This window comes from Ranitomeya variabilis, chromosome 4 (assembly GCF_051348905.1).
Source record: "Ranitomeya variabilis isolate aRanVar5 chromosome 4, aRanVar5.hap1, whole genome shotgun sequence".
In the NCBI taxonomy this organism is placed as follows: Eukaryota; Metazoa; Chordata; class Amphibia; order Anura; family Dendrobatidae; genus Ranitomeya; species Ranitomeya variabilis.
In genome coordinates this window covers 56,179,294-56,201,739 of record NC_135235.1, presented here as the reverse complement: position 1 = coordinate 56,201,739, position 22,446 = coordinate 56,179,294, and positions in this window count along the sequence as shown.

Genomic DNA, 22,446 nt, shown 5'->3' with positions numbered 1-22,446 from the left:
AAATACGCCCCTAGAATGCTGATACCTCTGGCGAGGAGTTTCATGTTTGCATTTGACTGCATGACCACTATCTGCTCTACTAAGTAGCTGTGTTCCTCTGTGAGCTAAACAGGGCACAGCGTTCTCTTTGCTAACAGACTCTGTGAAGTAACAGAGTTTGTTTTTATTACTATATTGTACCGCCATATCTAGCAGCAGGTTCTTTCCTGCACGGTGGATCCCAGGTTGCGAACGCACCTACTACTAATAAATATATATTCGGTGCGTTCCGCCAACTCTAACATCTTATCTTATCCAATCAGCACTGCTGACAACACTTCTGGAGCAGCCACAATTTTTACCTTTTACAATTGGAGCGCCCCCACACCACCGCAGGGCCGAGGGGTACCCGGAGCCGGGCCTCTAGGTCTCAGTCCTGGGGTTGTCACGGTGGCTAGACCCGGTCCGTGGCCCTGTCCGTCAGTGGGGGGGACGTCCGGTGAAGTAGGTGCTGTTAACGGTGCAGGTCACGGTAAATAACGAGGACACCAGGTTGCAGTCTCTTTACCTCTTTACTGAAGATGTGGGAGACCTCAGTCCAGAGCGCTGTTAACTGGGTTTTCAGAGACCGGCCGGTCCAACGACACATCAGGAGCTCTCTTTACAGGTGGGAATCAGTATCTACCTTCTAGCGCTGTGTGTTGTAGTTCTTCCCTGCTGAGCTCCCGGGATAGTCCTCACAACTGTTTCTTTCTGTCTCTACTGTTCCTTCTCCGTCCTCCAGTTGATATGGTAGGACGCACCCGTATGACGGGGTAGGCCTGGAGTTCTTCCGGGACCCTAGAGTCGCCCCTCTCCCACAGCTGCCTCCGTTGTCTGCTTAGGTGTTAAGTGAGACAGCCAACCTGTAGTTAGCTGCCCTGCCGTGGTTTGCAATGTACTTAAAGTCTCTTACTTGCTCGGCGTTCCGGCCACCGACTGTTTGCGCCTCAGAAGGATGTTGCCTCGGTCTAACAGCAAGACCCCTTCTGGTATTTCTCCTTTTCTGTATTCCCGTTGTTTACTGGTTAGGTCTGCTCTGAGGAGTCTGCCAGGATCCCATCCCTGACAGGTCCTCTCACTAGCTCTTCCCAGCTACTTCTCCCCGTCTTCCTGTCCAACCCCCAGTTTTACCAGAGTTGTGAGGAGTGGCCTACTAGATAGGACCACCCCCCCTGGTGGCCGGAGTGTGAAGTGTGGTGTGAGTGTACCTGATCAGAGAAACTCCCTAGTGCAATCAGACGCACCATAGCTCCCCGTAGTGGCGGAGCCACAGCACTGCAACAACCAGGACTCTGGGGTGCTGCACTCCCCCCCGGTTAAATCCAGTACTCCGGGACTGGGAAAACAAGAACAATAATACATGTTAACAGAAAACACACAAATTTTTGAAATAGCATAACAATTGAACATAACAGAGCTTCCCTTTACGGGAGGTGAGGATTCTTGAACGTTGCGAAAGTTTGGTCATGCACAGTTTATGACTCTCAGTTCAGTGGTTGAAACAGCGGGGACCCCGGGTAAACAAAGGGGCCCCCTTTGTGGAAGTTTTTGAGCAATTCACCGTCCATTACTCTAGTGTCCATTTAAAAACCTGTAACAAAAGGATATGCATACAAACATTTTCAATTACATAGCAGCCCTATCAATACCTCCAAGTTTTGTAGCGGAGGGGAGTTTGATTTTGAGTGCTGCGTGTGGACCTTCGCAGCGCAGGGGTTGCTATTGGTCTAACAGGGCCCGCTATGCTTGCTACCGCTGGTGTAGGGCGCTGTTTTCTAACTACACTTCTAGTGAGTCTGGGTAGCACTGGCAGGTTGGGGCTCTCAGAGCTGCTGCTATCAACAGTGGGTACGGCAGGCTCACTGATAGCAGAGGGAGGATTTGCCGGTTCAACGGTTGGCATGGCTTCTTCAGGCAAGGCTTGTTGAGGTTGCGGGACCGGATGATCTGGTACCACCATTGTTTCTGGTGGGTCCAGCTGTGGAAACGTTAGAACAGGTACCACGATGGCCTGATTTATCTGAGTCCAGGACTGGGGAAAGTCACCAAGGACAGTATGGAACATCTTCTCCTTTTCCACCGGCGGGGAGATTTCTGGGGCCGTGCCCCTCTCTTTCAACTTATCGGGGCAGACCTTAAGGTGATCCCTGGATACCGCTGTCGAGGTCTCCCCTCTGTCCTTGCTGATGAGACAGACCTTAGTGTTGTCGAAGTCGGATGGCAAGATGGTATACGGTTCCGCTTCCCATTGGTCATCAAGCTTGTGTAACCTCCTCTTTCGTTTAAGCACTTGCTCACCAGGTGACAGGGGAATCGCAGGAGCGTGTTGATTGTAGTCCCTTTCTTGTTTCTGCCTAGCCTGGGCGAGACTTCTCTCCACACACTCCTGTACTTCGCGGTATCTTCGCTGCCTTTCTGTATCCCAATCTGCCTCCGGCGAGGTATCTTCGGGTACTAGGACCCCCATGTCCAGATCAACAGGTAACCGACTAGACCTTCCTCGCATCAGGTACGCTGGAGTACAGTTGGTGGAACTTACTGGGATGTGGTTGTACATATCCACCAAGTCAGGCAACTTTGTCGGCCACAGGTTCCGTTCCTCCACAGGCAAGGTCTTCAATAAATCGATTACTACCTGGTTCATCTTCTCGCACATCCCGTTGGTTTGGGGGTGGTACGGTGTAGTTCTGATCTTCTTACACCCGTACAACTGGCAGAATTCTTGGAACACTTCCGCTTCGAATGCAGGCCCCTGATCGGTCAGTACTTTCTCTGGGTAGCCATGGGGTCTACAAAAGTGCTGCTGGAAGGCCCTGGCGGCAGTCCTAGCTGTTAGATCCTTGACAGGCACAACCACCAAAAACCTGGAGTAGTGGTCCACGATGGTAAGGGCGTAGATATAGCCCGACCGGCTAGGCGTCAGCTTCACATGATCCAGCGCGACCAGTTCGAGCGGCCGTTTGGTGATGATAGGCCGCAGGGGAGCCCGTTGACTGTCACGGTCCTTCCTTCGCAGACTACACGGACCACACTCTCGACACCACTTCTCAATGGTTCTCTTCATGCCAATCCAATAGAACCTCCCTCGGAGCAGCTTCTCCAGCTTCCTCCATCCGAAGTGTCCGGCTCCATCATGGTAGGCTCCCAGAACCATGGGCGCATCTCGCCTTGGCACCACTATCTGCCACACCAATTCATGAGTACGTGGGTCGATGCTCCTCCTGCACAACTTGCCATCATGGATAAACAGTTTGCTTCTCCCCTTCCACAGCTGTTGAGTTTCTTGTGGATCATCTGGGCCAGGGTGCAACCCAGCCTGCGTCAAGAGTTCCTTCACCTGACGGACCGCGGGGTCACTATCCTGGGTTTCTGCCCATCCGTGTTGGGGCAGGGGATTCAGCGTGGCATCCGGTTGGTTCTTGTGCCTGTTCTTCACATGGTGAGAGTTCTGAGTGGCTTTGGGGCGATGGAAGGCAGGCAGCTCCACCTCTTCAAGTGCCTCCGGGTCTTCCCCCACTTCTGGTAGATTGGGCATTCGGGACAGAGCATCGGCATTGGCATTCTGGTGTCCTGCCCGATATTTGATGGTGAAATCATAGTTGGACAGCCGGGCCATCCACCGCTGTTCCAAAGCCCCGAGTTTGGCAGTACCCAGATGCGTTAGCGGATTGTTGTCCGTGAAGACGGTGAATTTCGCGGAGGCCAGGTAGTGCTTAAACCTCTCTGTCACTGCCCAGACGAGGGCCAGGAATTCCAGCTTAAAGGAACTATAGTTGTCAGGGTTCCTTTCCGTGGGACGGAGTTTCCTGCTGGCGTAAGCGATCACCCTTTCTTTGCCGTTCTGAACCTGGGACAGCACGGCTCCTAATCCCACATTACTGGCATCTGTGTACAGCACAAACGGTTGATCGTATTCGGGGTAAGCCAGTATCTCTTCTCCCGTCAGTGCCGACTTCAAACAGGTGAAGGATTCCTCCAGCTCTTCGTTCCAATCAAAGGGGGTTTTCCTCCCCTTGGTCTTCTTTGGTTGGCCCACCAGCAGATTTTGCAAGGGTGCGGCCTTCTTGGTGAAATCCTTAATGAATCTCCGATAGTAACCTACCAACCCGAGGAACTGCCGGACTTCGTGGAGGTCACTAGGCTTTGGCCAGTCCTTGATCACTGTGACCTTGTCGGGGTCTGGGGCCACTCCTTCAGCGCTCACCACATGGCCCAGGTACTGCACTTTAGGTTTGAGCAGATGACACTTGGACGGTTTCACCTTTAAACCGAATTTGGACAGGGCTTCGAACACCTCGGCCAGGTGCTTCAGATGGTCTTCGTAGGTCTTAGAGAAGACAATGACATCATCCAAATACAGCAGCACAGTTTCAAAGTTCATGTGTCCTAGGCAGCACTCCATCATCCTCTGGAACGTTCCTGGAGCATTGCACAGTCCGAAGGGCATGTAGTTGAACTCGCAGAGACCCATTGGTGTCGTGAAGGCCGTCTTCTCCTTGTCCGCCTCCGCTACAGGAACCTGCCAGTACCCACTGGTGAGATCTAAGGTAGAGAAGTAGTTAGCAGATTTTAAAGCAGCCAGAGATTCCTCTATCCTGGGCAGTGGGTACGCGTCCTTATGTGTAATGCGATTCAACTGCCTGTAATCAACACACATCCTCATTGTACCATCTTTCTTTTTAACGAGGACTAACGGAGCTGCCCAGGGGCTACAGCTGTCTCTCACCACCCCAGCCTCCTTCATTTCCCGCAACATGTCCTTGGCACACTGGTAATGAGCTGGGGGTACAGGGCGATATCTCTCTTTTATGGGTCGATGATCTCCCGTGGGGATGTGATGTTGGATCCCTTTCACCTGCCCAAAATCTGAGGGGTGTTTGCTGAATACCTGCTCGTACTCGTGTACCACCCTGTAAGCCCCCTGTATTTGATGAGACGGGGTGGAGTCAGTGCCCACATGCAGTTCCCGACACCAGTCTTTCGAGTGCTCTGCAGAACCTTTGTTCTCCGCCACGTTTGATGGGACCAAGGGTTCAGGTGTCTGTATTACACTATTATTGACAGTGAACAATTTGGCGAGCGTGGTATACTTGGTTAGGTGGACCTCTTCCTCCCCACAATTGAGGACACGTACGGGCACTCTCCCCTGTCGGACGTCAACCACCCCCCGGGCTGTCAGAACAGTAGGCCTATTGTCTGAATATACAGGTTCCACCAAGGCCTGGTATTCCTTACCCCTGAGGCCTATGGCTGCTCGACACCATATTAACATTTCACTCTTGGGAGGTATCGCGATGGGGTTTGAATCGCTTACAGTGACACGACCAATCTCACCACCAGTCAGCTCTACCTGCTGTCTCTGCATCAGAGCTCTGATTTCCTTCTGCAGGGCACGTTGCTCACTGTGGCCAGCGTTTTCTGCCACCTGTTGCAACAAAACAATCACTTCTGCAAGACAATTTTCTATAACATTAGTACCAAGAGTCATCATGGGATTACATTCTCGACGATCAATATCTACAATCACAATCCCTTGGGCTTTCAATTCCACCCGCCCCACTTTGATGGTGACCTCCTTATACCCCACTTGTGGCAACGGCTGACCATTACTGGCGATTATGGTGAAATCATCGTCAGGGCCACGAGTAATATCAGCGTCCTCCCAATACCGTTTGTAGAGCACGTAAGGTATAGTCGTCACCTGAGAACCGGTGTCCAGCAAAGCATTCAAGGGGATTCCATCAATCACTACAGGGAGAACTGGTCGTCCTCCAATATACTTGGTTCTCCAATGCTGCGGGCCTGACCGTCCTACTCCTGGGGGTTGGCCCTTTGCCCCAGGGGTTGCTCGTTTAAAGGACAGTACCTTGCAAGATGGCCCACCTGATGACAGCGGCGGCAGATGGGTCGTCCATCCTGGTGGAAGCGATCGTCGGGCCGGCTCCTGGTCGGCGGAGTCTTCCTCCGTCGCATCCAAGGGACATCCTCCGGGCTGGAAGCCAACTGGATCTTCTCTTTGGGGGCCTCCTGTAGGGACTGCACCGTCCGGGCCAGGGCAGCAACGCTCTTGGTTAGCTCTTGCATCTGGAGACGGAGTCCTGCAGGGGAGTCGTCCTCGAAGCTCTGGGCGTCGGCCTCCGCGGCAACTGGGGTATCCGATGCCACCTCCTGGTGGTAGGTGAGAGCGGGGCGCCTGGGTGGTACTGCGCGGCTGGGCTGTCGCTCCTGCAATGCCTGGATAGCTTTATCTTTAAACTGCGCAAAAGTCAAGTCTGGATTTTGCATGGCCAGGAAGTGCAATTGGCCCCGCTGGTGACTGCACAGGAGCCCCTCGATGAACCGCTCCTTCAGGGTTTTATCCTCATCCTGCATGCTGCCGGGGTCACTCTGCTTAATGGCCCGCATCGCTTCCTGGAGATTAAGGGCATAGTCCCGTAAGCTATCCTGCGACCTCTGTTTGCATCCATAGAAAGTCAGTTTAATCTCTGTGGCAGTGCGAGTATCAAAGGTGGCTTTAAGCTTGGCAAAAATCTGTTGTGCAGTTCCTTTATCCTCAGCGGGCCAGGATTTCACTTCTCTCAGAGCCGCCCCAAAGAGTTGACCGGTTATCATATGGACCTTCTGAGGCTCGGTTAGGGGATAGAACTCGAGCAGGCTGCAGAGCCCTTCTTTAAAGTCAGTGAACGTATGCGCCTCCCCAGAGTATCGTGGGAGCCAGGCCGATCCGGGCAGGTAGGGCATGGAGAAGGGCATTATGGCTTTCGCATTAGCGGCAGTGTCCGACTGGCTGATGGGGGCAGCGGGTTCTGCGGCAGCCAGTGGTGGTATTAGGGCCGCGGCTTCGCCCGCTGCGGGGACCGGAGCTGCCCCTGCGTCCGCGGCTGCGACCGCCACCTCCTCTCCTCCCGACTCGGACATGGCCGTCCCTTCCTCCCACTAACCTGCTGGAGGTCGGAGTTCCTCTTCCGGGATTGGCGTCTCACCGCGCTTTCCGTTCCGCGCTTCTTTTGGCCGATCCCGCCCACGTAGCTAAGGCTCCTCCCTCCGCGTGCGGCAATGGCGAATTTTGGCGGTAACTTTCCGCGGCAAGCAGTAGCACACAGTCTCTCAATAAAGCTACAGTTCATGCACAACAAATCACAGTCTCTAGGCACACATGACCTGATTCTTCAGGCTTAAGTAGATCCTGTTCGTGACGCCAAGTTGGAGCGCCCCCACACCGCCGCAGGGCCGAGGGGTACCCGGAGCCGGGCCTCTAGGTATCAGTCCTGGGGTTGTCACGGTGGCTAGACCCGGTCCGTGGCCCTGTCCGTCAGTGGGGGGACGTCCGGTGAAGTAGGTGCTGTTAACGGTGCAGGTCGCGGTAAATAACGAGGACACCAGGTTGCAGTCTCTTTACCTCTTTACTGAAGATGTGGGAGACCTCAGTCCAGAGCGCTGTTAACTGGGTTTTCAGAGACCGGCCGGTCCAACGACACATCAGGAGCTCTCTTTACAGGTGGGAATCAGTATCTACCTTCTAGCGCTGTGTGTTGTAGTTCTTCCCTGCTGAGCTCCCGGGATAGTCCTCACAACTGTTTCTTTCTGTCTCTACTGTTCCTTCTCCGTCCTCCAGTTGATATGGTAGGACGCACCCGTATGACGGGGTAGGCCTGGAGTTCTTCCGGGACCCTAGAGTCGCCCCTCTCCCACAGCTGCCTCCGTTGTCTGCTTAGGTGTTAAGTGAGACAGCCAACCTGTAGTTAGCTGCCCTGCCGTGGTTTGCAATGTACTTAAAGTCTCTTACTTGCTCGGCGTTCCGGCCACCGACTGTTTGCGCCTCAGAAGGATGTTGCCTCGGTCTAACAGCAAGACCCCTTCTGGTATTTCTCCTTTTCTGTATTCCCGTTGTTTACTGGTTAGGTCTGCTCTGAGGAGTCTGCCAGGATCCCATCCCTGACAGGTCCTCTCACTAGCTCTTCCCAGCTACTTCTCCCCGTCTTCCTGTCCAACCCCCAGTTTTACCAGAGTTGTGAGGAGTGGCCTACTAGATAGGACCACCCCCCCTGGTGGCCGGAGTGTGAAGTGTGGTGTGAGTGTACCTGATCAGAGAAACTCCCTAGTGCAATCAGACGCACCATAGCTCCCCGTAGTGGCGGAGCCACAGCACTGCAACAACCAGGACTCTGGGGTGCTGCACAATCATCTAATAATCCAATAGATACGACCTCTGTCTGTTCTACACCGTGCAGGAAATTATTCAACTGAATCTATCAAGCATGTTATAGATATATGATACATTTCTATAAGGACAATTAAAATCTTTGGGGATATGGACTATGGTCATATCTTATTCAGCTTGATAATCAGTAATCAAGACCAACCTCCATGTATTACACTTGTAGACATGTGTCATCATAAACGTATTGTATTGTACAGTAGTACCACAATAATTCAGTATTTTATCCATTACCAGCAAAAGCAGTAAAATTTCAGCTCAGTCCAACATAGATAGTCTAATGGCTATATTCAGTGTTCAACTAAGATATTTTCAATTTCTTAGCAGAAATGTACTTCCACTGTCACAAAGGAATTTCACAAAGTATTCAGTGACCTTTGTTTAAAAATTACCTTGTGCTGTAGAATCCCAGACTCAACATGCGTCCCTGGGCTAGCCTTGATATTTCCACGGGCTATACGCCCCATGAATGGTCCACAGGAAGGCTTTAGGTTTATTCTGCCCAATTTAGATTTATGAACTGCAGTATGCATTTTATGTGCTGAGCAGATGTCTACGGCATGAAATGCGGCACGCTTCTATGGCTGAATATTTGATAGCAAGTTTATGAACTGTTAGAATAAAGTACTCGCTATCATAGTAATAAAGTAATATTCAGTAAGTTGTGAAGGAAGTTTTCAGATGCTGACATTTGCATGGCCCTACAGTAAAGCATGGTGGTTCAACATTATATTGTGGGTAGTTAGAGATGGGGATAAGAAGAATCAAGAAAAGTCAAGAGAAATCCTTGATGAAAAACTAATATTCACCAGTTATCAACTGAGTGAATGAAAAGTAGACCAAGTGCATTCATCCATGAGCATAGGGAAGTACTCATTTTTGTCAATCAACCCTTCAAGTAAAAAAAAAGCAAGAAAGTATACTGACCCACACTGATTGGTAGTAGCAGTAGTAGTGCATGGAGAGGGCCAGCAGGGCAGTTGCTCCCATATGTCAAAGTCTATGGGGGGACATAATTCACCCCAACTCTCTCGCATCTCTCACATGCCTCCACTATTGTCCACTGATTGGCACCTGCAAGTAACTGTTTCTTGAAGAGGCGCATTGAGTACCTGTCAGAACATGTTTTTTGTCGAGCATAAACCGGCTGCTGCGGTCTGCATAGGCAGTGACCGAAATGACAAAGATCAGGACAATGAGGAGAGCATTGTCATCTCATCTGCTGCCCACGCCAAGCAAAAACTCATCTCACGGATGTATTCTGCCAAAGCAGAAACCCAGAAGAATGAAGATAGGCAGCAAATAAATAGAGATACGCAGCACATGACTGAAGAGAGTATTAACCCTTTTTCCATGAAGCCCGCTTTCACCTTCCTGGCCAGGCCAAATTTTACAATTCTGACCAGTGACACTTTATGGGGTAATAAGTCTGGAACTCTTCAACAAATCCCGGCGATTCTGACAGTGTTTTTTTCATGACACATTGTACTTTATGGTATTGGTAAATTTAGGTTTAAATTTTTTGTGTTTATTTGTTAAAATATTTTACTTTTGGCAAGAAATTTGCAATTTTCAAGTCAGTTAGTCCTGTGGTACAAAAGAATTTATAAAAATTATGTCTACTTTAAAAAATGATGCTGATGTAAAGAATAGTTTTTTGTTAGAAAGTTAAAAGGATTCAAAGTTTATCAGCAATTTCTCATTTTTCTCAACAAAATTTACAAAACCGCTATTTTTAGGGACTTCGAGGGGCCTGAATGACAGAAAATACCCAAAAGTGACACAATTTTAAAAATTGCACCCCTCAAAGTGTTCAAAACCACACTCAAGAATCTTATTAACCCTGTAGGTGATTCACAAGAATTACAGCAATGTGGAAGGAAAAAATGACAATTCAAATTTTTACATGTTACTTTTCCCCAAAATTTTGCATATTTACGAGAGTGGCAAAAGAATATGAAAAATGTAATTTGATGTGCAATTTCTCCTAAATACGCTGATACCCCATAAGTGGAGGAAAGTCACTGTTTGGTCATACAGTAGGGCTTGGAGTGGAAGGAGCCCCAATTGACTTTTGGAGCCTAAATTGTAAGAAATAGAAAACGGATGCCATGTTGCGTTTGCAGAGCCCGTGATGTGCCTAAACAGTGGAAACCCCCCATTTTGGATATTATACCCATCTTTATCTAGAGGTCTGGTGAGTACCTTGAACCCACAGGTGCTTCATGGAATTTTATAACGTTGAGCTGTGAAAATGAAAAGATTATTTTTTTCCCACAAACATGTTCCTTTCGCCCCAAATTTGTCATTGTTCACAAAAGTAACAGGAGAAAAGAGACCTAATAATTTGTTGTGCATCGTCTCCTGAGTCCGCCGATACCTTATATGTGGTGTAAAACTACTGTTTGGGCTTGAAATGAAAGGAGCACCTTTGACATTTGGAGCGCAAAACTGGCTGAAATAGATAGTGTCTGCAGAGTCCCTGATCTGCCTAAACATTCAAACCCCCCCACAAATGAGCCCATTTTGGAAATTACACCCCTCAAAGAACTTATCTAGAGGACTAGAACCTTGAACCCACAGGTGTTTTATAGAATTTTATAGTGTTGAGCCGTGAAAATAATTGTTTTTTTACACAAAAATGTTTCATCCCTAAATTTTTCATTTTCACAAGGGTAACAGGAGATAAAGGACCATACAATTTATTGTGCAATTTATTGTGTGTACACCGATATGCCATATGTGGTGAAAAACTAGAGTTTGGGCACACGGCAGAACTCGGAAGAGGAGGAGCACCAACTGAATTCTGTAGCGTAATTTTGGATGGAAGAGAATGCCAATGCCATGTCACATCTGAAGAGATCCTGACATGGCAGAACAGAAAAAAAAATGATGAGGAATTGATCTAGCGGTGCAGTAAGCATTTTTTAACACTCAGGCGATTCACAGAATTGTAAAACATTGGGCAGAGTGAATGGAAAACAAGTTTTCAATTTTAAAAGGGATAAGCTGAAAAAACGGACCACTAAATATGTTACACAATTTCTCCTGAGTATGCCAATATCTCATATGTGGTCGAAAACTATTTTTTTGTGCACAGTGCAAAGCTCAGAAGGGAAGAAGCGCCATAGTGTAGTGCACATTTTGCTGAAATGGTTTGACGGTGCACTGTCACATTGGCAGAGCCCTTAAGGTGCCAGAACATCAGACCAGTGACCTCTTTGCAAGCACAGTGCACCTATCAATGAATTAATCTAGGAGTACAGTAGTCATAATGACACCACAGGTGTGTCAAAAGATTTTATACGATTGGGAGGTGAAGAAAAAATAATTACGGTACATTTTTACCAGAAAAAATATTAACCCCATATTTTACACAGGGAAATAGCACCAAAATTTGTTTTGCACAATTTCTGCTGAACAAGGCAGTACCCCCACATGTGTCTGAACAGTACAGCCACACAGCGGGACTCGGAACGGAAGGAGCGCTATGTGACTCTCAGAGAACAAATTAATGTAGAATAGTTTGCGGACTCCATATAAAAGTACCTAAGTGCCAGAACTAAGTGCTAACTAGGGTCGGGACTAGTAATTGATTTAAGGCTTGACTTAGGGCAAGGGTTAGGCTTATGGTAAGTGTTAGGCTTACAGTTAGACTTATGATTAGTGCTGAGCATTCCGATACTGCAAATATCGGGTATCGGCCGATATTCGCTGTATCGGAATTCCGATACCGAGTTCCAATATTTTTGGGATATCGGAAATCGGAATCGGGATCCATATTCATGTAAAAAATAAAGAATAAAAATAAAAAATATGGATATACTCACCCACCGACGGCCCCTGGCTCTCAGCGGTGCAACCGGCAGCCTCCGTTCCTAAGAATTCAGCGAGTGTAGGACCTGCGATGACGTCGTGGTCTTGTGATTGGTTGCGTGACCGCTCATGTGACCGCGACGTCATCGCAGGTCCTACACTCACTGCATTCTTAGGAACGGAGGCAGATGCTTGCACGGGTGAGAGCCAGGGTCCGTTGGAGGGGTGAGTAGATCCATATTTTTTATTTTTATCCTTTATTTTTAACATGAATATGGATCCCAGGACCTGAAGGAGAGTTTCCTCTCCTTCAGACCCTGGGAACCATCCAGGATAGCTTCCGATATTTGTGTCCCATTGACTTGTATTGGTATCGGGTATCGGTATCGGCGATATCCGATATTTTTTGGATATTGGCCGATCCAATCCGATACCGATACTTTCAAATATCGGAAGGTATCGCTCAACACTACTTATGATATAAGACTAGTTTTAGAGAAAAGGCTAAGGTAATGTAATATACTTAATTATACACTCACCGGCCACTTTATTAGGTACACCATGCTAGTAACGGGTTGGACCCCCTTTTGCCTTCATAACTGCCTCAATTCTTCGTGGCATAGATTCAACAAGGTGCTGGAAGCATTCCTCAGAGATTTTGGTCCACATTGACATGATGGCATCACACAGTTGCCGCAGATTTGTCGGCTGCACATCCCAAAGATGCTCCATACAAGGCAGGATGGATCCATGCTTTCATGTTGTTTACGCCAAATTCTGACCCTACCATCCGAATGTCGCAGCAGAAATCGAGACTCATCAGACCAAGCAACGTTTTTCCAATCTTCTACTGTCCAATTTCGATGAGCTTGTACAAATTGTAGCCTCAGTTTCCTGTTCTTAGCTGAAAGGAGTGGTACCCGGTGTGGTCTTCTGCTGCTGTAGCCCATCTGCCTCAAAGTTCGACGCACTGTGTGTTCAGAGATGCTCTTAGGCCTACCTTGGTTGTAACGGGTGGCGATTTGAGTCACTGTTGCCTTTCTATCAGCTCGAACCAGTCTGCCCATTCTCCTCTGACCTCTGGCTTCAACAAGGCATTTCCGCCCACAGAACTGCCGCTCACTGGATTTTTTTTCTTTTTCGGACCATTCTCTGTAAACCCTAGAGATGGTTGTGCGTGAAAATCCCAGTAGATCAGCAGTTTCTGAAATACTCAGACCAGCCCTTCTGGCACCAACAACCATGCCACGTTCAAAGGCACTCAAATCACCTTTCTTCCCCATACTGATGCTCGGTTTGAACTGCAGGAGATTGTCTTGACCATGTCTACATGCCTAAATGCACTGAGTTGCCGCCATGTGATTGGCTGATTAGAAATTAAGTGTTAACAAGAAGTTGGACAGGTGTACCTAATAAAGTGGCCAGTGAGTGTATGTACCAAATGTCCACCTGGGGTTCTGTATCTAGGGAAGACAAGACAGAAGCTGAGAACTAGGATGAATTATTTTTGCCACTTGACAAAAGATAATAAAGAAAAGATAATAATAATAATAATCTTTATTTATAAAGCGCCAACATATTCCGCAGCCAAACATTTTTGTAGTCCTGATCACAGAATCATGGACATGAAATTGCTGATATTGAAACCTATATTCAAATGTCAGGGAGACAGAAGAGTCTGGGATATAAATTTATAATGATTTGAGCAGGAATGAATGTGTTGCTTGATTTTATATCTTTTTACATCAATTAAAGAATGGACCAAACTTTTACACTCCTTATCTATGAACTACTCCAATATTTACTGCCACATTTTTTTTATCCTCTTCTCATATTGATAGGTCAGCTTCACGTCACTGCTCTTATTACTGCACTATTCTATGTCCTGTGATGTATAAATATGTGACACTTCAGATTTTGTGCTCTACTGCCTGATGAAGAGACTTGAGTAGTCTCAAAATCTTACTATTTATTACCATCTTTTCAGTTAGCCATTAAATGGTATCAATGACTGCATTTTTACATTTTTCATTATACTTTAAGAATATTACCAAAAAGATTAAATAAAAAGGTCAAAGCGCAAATGTTAATTACATCAATGTTTTCCTCAAATTGTATTTGCAATATTCAATATTATTCAATAGTTGACTGGTTTAATAAGGGGCTCAGAGGGCGAATGTTTTACAGACTAGAGGGCGCAAAATACTTGCCTTGCTCTGGGCGTTCGCAATCTATGCTCCGATACTGGTATATATAGTACAGAATCTAATCCTATAATCCATTCTTAGGTCATGCTGTGTGCTTTCTGTCTCAGATAGGTGCAGCACCCTCAATAACTGATCTCTGAAGGTAGCAATTTGTATGAACTCCAGGCTATGATTTTCTCTTCTAGTCAATAGCTGGAATCACATTTTCACAATTACAGGCAAGTTTCAAACCCCAAGCAATAAATAACGGTGTAATATTTGGAAACTATTACACTTCGGAAAGGAACACAACTTTTTTTTTTGTTGCCTTTTAATAATACAGTCGGCTTTGAATACAGTTCCACTTTTAAGCATGTCTGAACTTTTTATGACACACAGTGTAACAGACTCGGGCAAAAGAAAAGCAATCAATCATGGATTTGGCTGGGAGAGAAGTGATTTGTTAGAACTTTTACCTCGAGCCATGGAAATCCAATTTAACAACCAATGAATATGTGTCCCAGTGCACTTTACACAATTATAAGTTCAAGGTGATAAACTTTTTCCAACAATGGATCAGATGGGAGGCGTTCTGTTGCTTACATTGGTTTTCCTGACTGTTCTTGTGTTTTTAATAATACAACCCTGTTATTAAAGGGAATATGTTAGCAGATTTTTGCTTTTTAATCTGTAAGCAGCATAATGTGGGGGCAGAGACCCTGACTCCAGTGACGTGTCACATACTGGGCTACTTGTTGTTTCAATAAAATCAGTGTTTTATCAGCAGGAGATTATCACTAGAGGACTAGTTGTCCCAGGCCAAACAGTCCTCCCATTCTATGTAACCCTGCCCCCACCGCTTATCAATGTACAGTGCACACAGAAAACTGCTAATCAGTGGTATGGGTAGGAGACGCCAACATTTTCTGCAGCTGCGGGCATGGGATAGGTATTCTGCTTACATGGTTAATACAGAAATGGAAAATAGTGGTTTTCAACTGTTTGTCCATCTGAATAAACTTTCAATTGACATTAGTGCTGGCCACCAGTGAGCCCCTCTTTTTTCCAACCTGTCGCAATCCAACCTCTTACAATCTGTATGCTCCTGGTCAGATCCCTAATAATCAGTAAGTTATCCACCATCTCATCATTTCTGGGAGTACCCCTATAATGATAAGCACAAGCCTGCTACAGATTTATCCAATTGTAAAAGAATAAAATATATTAAGGGATAATATCACTTTGCACACACTCTAAATTTAAACAAAATAATCTGTCATCAAGACACCACTTGAAAATATAAAAGACATGAGACCTTAAGGTGAAGGCATTAATAAGGGATACAAAGCTAAGTTGCCTTCTAATATTCTTAATAATTTACAGGTCTAGTCCCTGCTCTGTCACTGTATGATGTGCACAATGACAGTGCACCGACTCAGATCAGCAGTAACGAGCCAGCAACAGAGTGTGTTGTCAGGATACCTAGCGTGAAGAGGCCAGTGACAGCAATTGAGGGGCCAATGCTGGTCTCTACACGTCGAGTTCTATTGCTGGTTGGTTACTGCTGTTCCAAGCAGGTGACAGAGAGGGCACTGTCATTGTGCACATTGCAGAATACACATTGCACACTGGGACAAAGCAGGAACAAGCGCAGCCCCTGAAATCACCATCACTGTGATGACACTTAATTTCAGGAAGGGAGCAGAGGCTGCAGCAGTAACGCTTCGTGTGAGTATCCCCGCATGCACTAGAAGTGTCATTAAAAAAAGAAGTGAAAAAAAAGAAAAAGAAAAGCAGTTAGTATAGTTAGGATAGGGAATTTTTAATTCAAGTGTGTTAAAAAATAGCTTAAATATGCCACTAAATAGATAGGGATTCAGGAGGAATATTACTTTGGACTTCGGACCACCCCTTTAATGCACTTTTACATGCAGTACATGCCAGTTGTTTGGGGTATAAAATCCTGATAACAGGTTCTCTTTACAGGGCCTTGCACATACTGAGCTTTTCAGTAGTCTATTCGTACTAAAGCACATAGAAGTTTTCTGAAGTCTGCAGAGTCAAGTCAACATTTTCCCAAGCTTTCATTAACCTTATCTCTGACGGAAAAAAATGTGCCTCTGGTGTATTATACTGTAGACTTTAACTTTGGACTTAAACACTAATCTGTATTAAGAGTTCTGTCAGACCACTTCCCTGTATCTGGCTGGAAATGATTATGGGAGAACTAATCTGTGCTATCATATAATAACAGGATTAGGATGTGAATGGTGTAAAACAGGTTTAATAGACAATTCATATTTTCTGCACCACAATACATAAATGTGCAGTGTGTGCAGGTTGTCATGAACATGTAATTTACCAGTTCTTCTAATGTATAAAGGAATTATTCTGCTCATTAGGTCTGAGTGTAGGGGATTTAGACATTTTGTACACCTTCCCCCTAATTTTTTTTTAGTTATTGTTCATTTGCTTCCTAAATGCAAAGCTAGGCAACTTTCTAAATAGTATCAAATAAATTTTTTCTATAAATTTGCTGCTGCAAAAAAAATCTTTGGATAGTTCTGCCTAAATGTTACAAATCCATCAAAGCTCCTGCTCCTGACAGCTCTCTCTGTTCTTCCTCCCTTCTCTCTATGTTAGGAGGGAAGGGATATCTAAGTTTTATAGAGAGAAGAGGAAACAGGCTGTAGACAAGCAGGAAAGCACACGGAGCTCAAATAAGGGTAGTATTGGTACTGTGCTGATACATGAATGCAAGTGAAGACAGAAGCACCCTGAATACATACAGACAAATACAACCTGCATTTAAGCTACAGTTACATACGATGAGTTGAGACTCTCAAATGAGTGCGATCAACAATGTTGACGTCGTTCAGCGTGTTTACCGTCCTCTTTACACAGGCTGATATAGAATGATGGGGACAGAACAATCACTAAGGCCAGTTTCACATTTGCGGTTGTGTCCGCAGCGTTTCTTCCGCAATTATCCGCATGCGTTGTTTATTCCTATATTTAACATTAGAGATGCATGTGTCTGCAATCGGTTGCGTTTTGCCGCGTTTGATGACGCATGCGTCGTTTCATCGTCTGCGGTTTGGCGCGGTAAACACTACATGTATGCAGTTGTTAGCGGAAGGAATGCGGCAAAAAAACGCATTGCTGTCTATGTGAACACATGCGGCCGCAAGCATATGCGTTTGTGAACGCATGCGTTCCACCACAGGAAAACAGGTCTAGACACTGATTAGCCACCCCCACATACAAAGTGATAAAGGCAGGGAGTGGACATTTGCAGGTCACTACTCAGCAGACAGAGAAGCAGAGCAGACGCAGGCAAGAACCTTGGAGGAAACAAGACACTGAACAATGTGAGTATATCCTAGCCAATGTCTTTATTTTCTATTTTCTGTCTCTATATGTCCTAATTTCTGCCATTTCTTTCTTTCTGCATGCATGAGAATGTCATCTTCTTCTGAGGAGGACCAACTGTTGTGAATTCTGCTTTTGGGTTCCCTCCGGTGGTAGTAGGTGGTAATGCAGTTGTCCCTGGGTTGCAGTCCTGGTCAGGTATGTCTGCTGATTGCAGTTCTGACTGGGGTATTTAGGTGTGCAGGATTCATTAGTCCTTGCCAGTTGTCAATTGTTGTTGGGAGGTGTAGGACCTCTGCCTGGTTACTCCTGCCTTTCTGCCAAATCAGCAAAGATAAGTGTCTGTTTTTTTTTCCTGTGGCACACATGCTGTGTGCTTCACAATTCAGTGCTATTCTTTGTGTTTTCTTGTCTAGCTTAGATTGTGTCAGTATTTTCTCAGTCTTGTTGGATTCTCTGGAGTGGCAGATATACATTCCATGTCTTTAGTTAGATTGTGGAACTTTTTGTATTATCTGTTGTGGATATTTTTGGAAGGGTTTTAATACTGACCGCCTAGTAATCTGTCCTATCCTTTCCTATTTAGCTAGAGTGGCCTCTTTTGCTAAATCCTGTTTTCTACCTGCGTGTGTCTATTCTTCTACTCACAGTCATTATTCGTGGGGGGCTGCCTATCTTTTGGGGGTCTGCTCTGAGGCAAGATAGCATTCCTATTTCCATCTATAGGGGTATTTAGTCCTCCGGCTGTGTCGAGGTGTCTAGGGTTTGTTAGGCACACCCCACGGCTACTTCTAGTTGCGGTGTTAGTTCAGGATTTGCGGTCAGTACAGGTTCCACCGACTCCAGATAAAGTTTTCATGCGGCTCCAAGGTCACCAGATCATAACAGTACAACTGGCCCATAATGAGTTAAATGCATCTCAGAAGAAGGGAAGAAAGGTGTTGAGACATTTTTTTTTCTGCAGTCTGTTCTGTCTTTTCTTCCCTTTTTATTTATGGGTGGCTGAGGAGTCTTGTGCCAGCATGGATGTTCAGGAATTAGCTTCTCATGTAGACCAGCTTGCTGCTAGGGTACAGGGTATTTCTGACTATATTGTTCAGACTCCTGCTTTAGAGCCGAAGATTCCTACTCCTGATTTGTTTTTTGGTGATAGGTCCAAATTTTGGGGTTTTAAAAACAATTGTAAACTGTTTTTTGCTCTGAGACCACGATCCTCCGGTGATTCCATTCAGCAGGTTAAAATTGTCATCTCCCTCCTGCGTGGCGATCCACAGGATTGGGCATTTTCCCTGGAATCTGGGAATCCGGCCTTGCTTAATGTAGATTCCTTTTTTCAGGCTTTAGGATTATTATATGATGAACCTAATTCTGTGGATCAAGTGGAGAAAACCTTGTTGGCCCTGTCTCAGGGTCAAGAGGTGGCAGAATTGTATTGTCAGAAATTTAGAAAATGGTCTGTGTTGACTAAATGGAATGATGATGCTTTGGCGGCAATTTTCAGAAAGGGTCTTTCTGAATCCATTAAAGATGTTATGGTGGGGTTTCCCACGCCTTCCGGTCTGAGCGATTCTATGTCTCTGGCCATTCAGATTGATCGGCGCTTGCGGGAGCGTCAAACTGTGCGCGCTGTGGCGTCACCCTTAGAGCAAAGTCCTGAGCAAATGCAGTGTGATAGGATTTTGTCTAGAACGGAAGGACAAGGATTCAGACGTCAGAATAGGTTGTGTTATTATTGTGGCGACGCTTCTCATGTCATTTCAGTCTGCCCTAAGCGGACAAAAGGATGGCTAGTTCATTTACTATTAGTACTGTACAACCTAAATTTCTGTTATCAGTGTCCTTGATCTGCTCATTGTCATCATTTTCTGTCATGGCGTTTGTGCATTCAGGCGCCGCCTTGAACTTAATGGATTTTGAGTTTGCCAGGTGTTGTGGTTTTCCCTTGCAGCCTTTGCAGAACCCTATTCCTTTAAGGGGGATTGATGCTACACCTTTGGCTAAAAATAAGCCCCAGTTTTGGACACAGGTGACCATGCACATGGCGCCAGCCCATCAGGAAGATTGTTGATTTCTGGTGTTGCATAATTTGCATGATGTTATCGTGCTGGGTTTCCCGTGGTACATAATCCTGTGTTGGATTGGAAATCTATGTCTGTGACTAGTTGGGGTTGTCAGGGGGTTCATAATGATGCTCCTTTGATGTCAATCTCCTCTTCTTCCTCTTCTGAAATTCCAGAGTTTTTGTCTGATTTTTAGGATGTATTCGATGAGCCCAAGTCCAGTTCCCTTCCACCGCACAGGGACTGTGATTGTGCGATTGACTTGATTCCAGGCACTAAGTTTCCTAAAGGCTGACTTTTCAACCTGTCTGTGCCTGAACATTCCGCCATGCGGAGTTATGTTAAGGAGTCTTTGGAGAAAGAGCATATAATATTGTTCGTATTAAGCAGGGTGATGAATGGAAAACTGCGTTTAATACGCCCGAAGGCCATTTTGAATACCTTGTGATGCCATTCGGGCTCACTAACGCTCCATCTGTTTTTCAATCCTTCATGCATGATATCTTCCGGACTTATATTGATAAATTTTTGATTGTATATTTGGATGATATTTTGATTTTCTCCGATGATTGGAAGTCTCATGCGGAACAGGTCAGGATGGTATTTCAGATCCTTCGTGACAATGCTTTGTTTGTGAAGGGGTCTAAGTGTCTCTTTGGGGTGCAGAAGGTTTCTTTTTTGGGCTTTATTTTTTCTCCCTCATCTATGGAGATGGATCCGGTTAAGGTTCAGGCCATTCATGATTGGATTCAACCCACATCCGTGAAGAGCCTTCAGAAATTTTTGGGTTTTGCAAATTTTTATCGCCGGTTCATTGCTAACTTCTCCAGCGTGGTTAAACCCTTGACTGATTTGATGAAAAAAGGCGCTGATGTGGCGAATTGGTCCTCTGCAGCTGTCTCTGCCTTTCAGGAGCTTAAACGCCGATTTACTTCTGCTCCGGTGTTGCGCCAACCAGATGTTTCTCTTCCGTTTCAGGTTGAGATTGATGCTTCTGAGATTGGGGCAGGGGCCGTTTTGTCTCAGAGGGATTCTGTTGGTTCTTTGATGAAACCGTGTGCCTTCTTCTCCCGCAAGTTTTCGCCTGCTGAACGCAATTATGATGTCGGCAATCGGGAGTTGTTGGCTATGAAGTGGGTGTTTGAGGAGTGGTGACATTGGCTTGAGGGAGCTAAGCACCGTATTGTGGTCCTGACCGATCATAAGAATTTGATTTACCTTGAGTCTGCCAAATGGCTGAGTCCTAGACAGGCTCGATGGTCCTTGTTTTTTTTCCCATTTTGATTTTGTGGTTTCGTATCTTCCGGGTTCTAAGAATATTAAGGCTGATGCCCTTTCTAGGAGTTTTTTGCCTGATTCTCCTGAGGTCCTTGAACCGGTCGGCATTCTGAAAGAAGGGGTGGTCCTTTCTGCCATTTCCCCTGATTTACGGCGGGTTCTTCAGGAATTTCAGGCTGATAGACCTGATCGCTGTCCTGTGGGGAAATTGTTTGTTCCTGACAGATGGACTAGTAGAGTGATTTCTGAGGTTCACTGTTCTGTGTTGGCTGGTCATCCTGGTATTTTTGGTACCAGAGATTTGGTTGGTAGGTCCTTTTGGTGGCCTTCGTTGTCACGTGATGTGCGTTCTTTTGTGCAGTCCTGTGGGACTTGTGCATGGGCCAAGCCTTGTTGTTCCCGTGCTAGTGGGTTACTTTTGCCATTGCCGGTCCCTGAGAGGCCCTGGATGCATATTTCTATGGATTTTATTTCTGATCTTCCGGTTTCCCAGAGGATGTCAGTTATCTGGGTTGTTTGTGACCGGTTTTCTAAGATGGTTCATTTGGTGCCTTTGCCTAAATTGCCTTCCTCTTCAGAGTTGGTTCCGTTGTTTTTTCAGCATGTGGTTCGTTTGCATGGTATTCCGGAGAATATTGTGTCCGACAGAGTTTCCCAGTTTGTTTCTAGGTTTTGGCGGGCCTTTTGTGCTAGGCTGGGCATTGATTTGTCTTTTTCTTCTGCATTTCATCCTCAGACAAATGGCCAGACCGAGCGAACTAATCAGACTTTGGAGACTTATTTGAGATGCTTTGTGTCTGCTGATCAGGATGATTGGGTGGCCTTTTTGCCATTGGCCGAGTTTGCCCTTAATAATCGGGCTAGTTCGGCTACTTTGGTTTCGCCTTTTTTTTGTAATTTTGGTTTTCATCCTCGTTTTTCTTCTGGGCAGGATGAGCCTTCTGACTGTCCTGGTGTGGATTCTGTGGTTGACAGGTTGCAGCAGATTTGGGCTCATGTGGTGGACAATTTGGTGTTGTCTCAGGAGGAGGCTCAACGTTTTGCTAACCGTCGTCGGTGTGTTGGTTCCCGGCTGCGGGTTGGGGATTTGGTTTGGTTGTCTTCCCGTCATGTTCCTATGAAGGTCTCTTCCCCTAAGTTTAAGCCTCGGTTTATTGGTCCTTATAGGATTTCTGAGATTATTAATCTGGTGTCTTTTCGATTGGCGCTTCCGGCCTCTTTTGCTATCCATAATGTCTTCCATAGATCATTATTGCGGAAATATGTGGTGCCCGTTGTTCCCTCTGTTGATCCTCTGGCCCCTGTTTTGGTTGTTGGGGAGTTGGAGTATGTGGTTGAGAAGATTTTGGATTCTCGTTTTTCGAGGCGGAGGCTTCAGTACCTTGTCAAATGGAAGGGTTATGGCCAGGAGGATAATTCTTGCGTTTTTGCTTCTGATGTCCATGCTGCTGATCTGGTCCGTGCCTTTCATCTGGCTTGCCCTGATCGGCCTGGG